Raw genomic sequence first — 6,000 nt, 5'->3', positions numbered from 1 at the left:
GAAAGTCCTCACGGAAAAGAACGTTTACAGCGAAAGTTAGTCCCGTTCGGCCAATGCGGCGTCTTGCGTCGAGAATGAAAAAAGGCCCCGCTCCTGACTCGCAACAATCCGAAGTAAGCGCGTCCACCGCGACGCTCCGTAAATAAGCGGAATTCTTAGATTTTATCATCGACCGAGACGGGAGGGGAATTAAACGAATTCAGCGGATTTTATCGTTGGTCGGTTGGCGAGTGAATCGCGCGCGATTAAGGGGCAAGCCCGTGTGTGTGCGAAAACTGCTGCGAGCCCCCAACGGCTCGAAATAAAGGGTGTCCCAAAATTCACGCGAGAAGTAATTTTGATAGAAAAGCTAGGGTTAAAATTAAAAATTGTAAATTTTTTATTGATTCATAAAGTATACAGTATAGGGTTATGTATGGAATAGAATATCGAGTAAACGGCCACAGCGAGGAGAGTTCGTTGAATGGATTATGGAACAACAACAAGTGGATGCTGACTTTTCGAACGTGATCGTCTTCAGCGATGAGGCTCATTTTCATCTTGATTTGGCTTGGTTAATCGACAAAATTGTCGCATTTGGGGTTCAGAAAATCCACGAGTGATTGTCGAGAAACAAATGCATCCACAACGTGTCACTGGTTTGGTGCGGATTTTGGGCTGGAGGCATCATCGGACCATTCTTCGGAAGAAAATGCGGCTGGTCAGGCAATAACAGTTAATGGTGCTCGCTGTCGCGACATGATAAGCCAGTTTTTTGTGCCTAAATTGCAAGATATGGATGTGGACGACATGTGGTTTCAACAAGACGGTGCCACATGCCATGCAGCCCGAGAAACAATTCAATTACTGCATGAGTCTCATTTCTTGGTCGTGTAATTTCCCGTTTTGGTGATCAGATCATGCGATTTAACGCCGTTGGAGGACTTTTTTCTTTGGGGTTCTTTGAGGTCTAAGGTTTATGCCAACAAGCCCACGACCACCCACTCACCACCCTCGAAGGAGGAAATTGAGCGCTTTATCAACGAAATTCAGCCACATTTATGCAAAACGGTCATGGAAAATTTCAACAAAAGAGTGCATATCTGCCAGCAAAGTCGTGGAGGCCATTTACCCGATATGCTATTCCATACCAAACCCTATACTGTATACTTTATGAATCAATAAAAAATTTACAATTTTTAATTATAAACCTGTGTTTTCTATCAAAATTACTTCTTGCGTGAATTTCGCGACACTCTTTAGACACACGCCGCTTGCTTATCGCGCGCGGTCCGAAGAGGGAGATTAGTCGAGGTCGTATCAAGAGAGGAATTGCATCGGGGCTGAAGTTCTAATTTGTTCACTTCTTCGGATAAGTTGTAACGAGATCCTTTCTTACCAATTCCGAAGAGTCTCAGCCGAGAACGGATGGAAATCGCCCTATAATAAAGTTGAGATATTCAATTCTCCCTCCTAGCCGTCGCCATAAAAGTTTCTAGCCTCCGACAATTCGAGATGCCAGAGATGCGTCGAATCCATTCCATCAGTCCCTCCGCGAGTCGTCTCGAGACGAACATAAGATCTAGGAACCGTGTTTTACGCCTCTCTCGACATTTCTTTGCCCGGGGCTGGTTTATAGTGTCGTTATTAATTTTACCGGCGAACTTTATCCCCGTCCCGCGGTTTATAGAGTTTCGTCCGGGTATTAACAGATTCCCGGGCTTTCAGCCCGTCGCACGGCGACGCATCGTAATATAATTTCGCGGTATAAGCAAAAAAGAAGAAACAGAAGAGGAGAGGGAGGGGGAGCTCCCGCTGGTGCTTCGGCTTTTCGCAAGTTCTTGCTCGCGTGCGATCGGCCCTCTCGACAGTCAGGGAATTTACATTTCGCGTTCCGCGCGGGTAATAACGCAGACGCTCCGTGTACGCTGCGCTCGCGCGCGATCCGTCATCCGCTCGAACGCGGCGCGCTGCGCGCGGATGTCTTGGTCAGAGTTCTCGTATTAAATTACCTGTATTAATCGAACGTGGGAGAGGTACCGTTAACCGACGATGCACCGTTCCGACGTCGTGCGTCTCGCGACAAATGTCCGCTTCTGCTAAGCCCCCCTCCCTCTCTCTCTCTCTCTCTCTCTCTCTCTCTCTCGCGCGCGCGCACGCATAGGTCGTCGTTTAAGTCGGAAAAATCGGACGTGCCTCTCTGCCATTCTTTCAGCCGAGGATCACGATAATGGCCGTGTATTTCTAAGTCATGGAATGCCGATGCGAAAGCCCATCATTTGCCGGAGCTTAGCAAAAGATCGCGCTTTGTGTTGCGGCCTGCGATTTCTCAGGTAGACGAATGCAACGTACGACCGCGCGCGACGACCGTGCATTATCGAGCGCGCGAATCGACGCTCTCTCTCTCTCTCTCTCTCTCTCTCTCTCAAACGCACTCTCGCCGTTTCCTTCCCTCCCTTGGCCTTCTTTCACAGTACTCTTCATTCTTCGGCGAATCAATCGGGACTCGATTGTATCTCGCGGTGTGAATCGACTCACTGCTTGCGAGTTCGCGCGTCTCCGCCGTCGCCGACTGTCCGCCGCGCCGCGCCGCGCCGCGCCGCGCCGGCGCGAACGGATATTTCCTCGGCAGAAGTGTCTTCCACGGAGAAGAAGGGGGCTATTTCCAGGCCTGCCGGATCCGCGATCGATCTATCGAACCGCAAACGGAGGCGCGGCGCGTCGTTGACGACGACGGAGCAGCAACGGGCTCGCGGCTCCGCGAGACGCGCGTCGTATTGTTCCTCGCTACGTAGCACTTAATCTTCCTTCACCTCTCTGCGGATTGCCGGCGCGCTGTCTCCCTTCGAGACCGCGTCCGGTCTCTGCCTGCCGGCTCAAATTTACATTTCGCTTGACCGATCAGCGGCGTTCGCGTTACACCGCGTCACGCGACGCTCACGCGAGCGCCGCGATTTTCTCCGAAGGAATCCGTCGCCGAGAGGGCCGAAATTTCCGTCGAGTCCGCTCCATTTCTCCTCCGGCACAGGCCGAGACGAGCGCGCGCGCGCGCGCGATATCCTTGCGCGTACCGCCGCCGGGCTCCAGGATTCCCCGTCGAGGAGACGAGCGCGAGCGGTCGCGCTCGTTCATTGTTTAGCGATAGTAAATGACGATTCCTCGGGAGAAGGCGAGGCGCGGTGTAAAGCCGGCGCCGGCATTCCCGACGTCGCGATCTGGCCGGGCTGTTCCGTCGCTTTTGAATCTAAATTGCGCGCGCAGATAAGACGGCGCTCGTAGAGAACGTGGATGTACGTGTGTAAAGATACGCGGTCTGCTACTTATTAAGCGACGTCTCTTTGTAGGCCTCTCGGTCTTATCGTACGTCCGCGATGTTCCGCGGCATCGCGTCGCGGTGCCGACGCGCGCATACCATCGGAGAGCTGCACGAGATGATTGCGCCCCTGAAATGATAATAGCCATTAGCGTCATATTTATCAAGCGCGTACGAGTCGCGCGGCTCGCGAGCGCTCGGCTCGCCGCGAGATTACACGGGGAAGTTAATTCGTCCGGCTCGTAAGTTTCGTCCCTAACGAACGAGCGACCTCGGCTCTCGCTGCCGAAGCCGAGCGATTTCCTCGCAGCTCGCTCGTGGAACAGTCCGCTTCGCTCCCACTCGGAGCTGCTGCTGCTGCTGCTGCTGCTGCTGCTTCTCCTTTTTCTAGCCGCGCCGCTTTTTTCCCCGTTGCCATTTCCGAGGCCTGTTAGGACTCGCGCAATCGCGTCGCCCGCGGCTGCGAGCTTGCGAGAGACTCCTTAATCGGTCATGCGAACAAAACACTCGTATCATCGTTAGATCGCTCACACGAGTAATTACGTTATCCATCGTTCGCGGCGATCGCGCGATCTGCCGCGAGCGCTTCGACATTCAGCGCGGTAAGAACGTGCGAAATTATCTCCCGACCGATGGTACGTGGCAATTTTCTGATTAGGATTTATGCCGCGGACATCGAGCGTATACACGCGCGAGGCAGCGAATGAAAGTATTGACTATCGTAAAGAGAAATATATGTCACGAGATTACATTTAATGCAGCGTTCGATGAGATGCAAATGTTTTTCAAAAGGTCTTGATGAATTGGTTTTCATTCACGGGCTCGGCCCAAAAATGCAGAATTTCCCCGCAGAGAGAGAGAGAGAGAGAGAGAGAGAGAGAGAGAGACGGAAGGGAGCAAGAAGGAAATTCGCAGAATTATATGTTTCGTTCGTTACACGAACGTTAAATTCCACTTACGGGAAATGAGTCAAGTGTGCGCCTTATAATTATCGAAGAATTAGCGACACATGATTAAAAAATATATATATGCCGCATTCGAGCCGGGTGTATTTTCGAGACGACCGCCGGGAGATATCTCCCCGACGAAAGTCCGTGATTGGATGACGTCGATCGAACGAGATTCCGGAAGACGTCGTCGACGCGGACGCGCGGCGACGCGCACAGCCGAGTGCGCGCGTGGTCGAATGAAGAAGCGAGCGATCTAAAATAAATGCGCAATAAAGAACCGGATAATCTGGATGCATATCCGCGGTCTCGTCGGCGCAAACGGCGCTGCCAGCGACTACGCGACTAGGCGACTAGGCATTAAAAGTGGATCCGTGGACATTAAGATTTCACGAACGCGCGCACGCAAAGTGGATATTTGCACCTCGTATCGCACATCGGTGGCGCGGCGGTGGCCGCGCCGCGCCGCGCCGCGCCGCGCTCGCGTCGCGGAATGCACAGTAATGGAAAACGCGCGTTAATCTTCCCTAATTTTCCTCCGCCGTGCCAGGCGCGCCCCACTAATTTCGCTTTGTCGTCGCGATAACGACGATGAACGAGCGGCGTATGCGTGTTCCTGTTGAGCATCTCGCCGTTAAATCCTTAACATGTCGAGACAGATCGCCCGGGCGATGACGTCTCGCGCGGCGAGTCGCGACTCGGAGAGAGCGAGAGGACGAAGCGGCACGCCGGGGCCTCCGCCGTCGTTTCTCGTTTGCCCTCGACGTTTAAGATTTCCCGCGCAGCGGTTAATATTAATAAGTGACGTGAGATAACAGTGTTGACCCATTATGGTCCCGCGAACACGTTCTGCCGATGAAGTTCTCGGCTTTGTTTTATTTGGAAGATGTGAATAATACAGGACTTTGCAGATAGACATTGCCCCCTCTCTCTTTCTCTCTTTCTCTCTTTTCTCTCTCTCTCTCTCTCTCTTCCTCTTCTTCTTTCGTATTGAAAGAAGCGATTCGAAGTGCTCGTGCGCGCGTAGCCGGCCAGCCGAAGTAATTCCACCTTGCTTGGTTAAGGCAACGCGCGAACTTCCAAGTGTTGAATCTGAACTCCACGGCTGTCCGTTTGCTTACTCACGTTTCGTATTGAGTCGTAATCAGTGTTAGCTATGTTCGCTCGAGCTTAAGATGCACCGATATGGTTGTAACGGTAGAGATATATTCCGCACGGTTCATCCTCGCGATTTCACGAAGCCGAGGGAACTCTCGCGAGCGCAATCCCGCGGTGTATCTCAGCGGCGTACGTTTGATAAAATTCGAAAGCGTACCGTTACCCAGCCCGGACGAGCGGGCTGGCTGTTCCTTGGCCGTTTCTCTCAGGTCTCTACTTTCTACTTCTCCGCCTCTCTCGCTGCCGCCGAATCCAAGTCCGCGCAGCTATAGGTAGGGGGGCAGGTAGATCCATAGCTGCTGCTGCGAATGTCGCGCGCGGAGCGCAGCGCTGCACACGCGCTGATCGTAAATTTCGCGGTACCGGTTCCCCCTAATCAGCGGAGCGGACCACGACGGCGAGGAGATGGAGAGGAGGAGACTACCGCGCGGACCAGCAGGCGCGGGAGTCTCTCTCCGGGCTTCTCTGTTCGTGGACGCGGCCGGCGCTCGTAAATTTCGCGCGACACCACCGGTTTCCCTAATCAGTAGCGCGGGACAGGCGGCCGGCTGGCCGGCTTGTAGGACGAAACGAACGGACGTATCTAGCCTCCTTTTCGCGTCT

The sequence above is a fragment of the Harpegnathos saltator genome, unplaced genomic scaffold (genome assembly GCF_003227715.2).
Source record: "Harpegnathos saltator strain DR-91 unplaced genomic scaffold, Hsal_v8.6 scaffold844, whole genome shotgun sequence".
NCBI lineage: Eukaryota > Metazoa > Arthropoda > Insecta > Hymenoptera > Formicidae > Harpegnathos > Harpegnathos saltator.
This window is presented reverse-complemented; position numbering follows the sequence as displayed.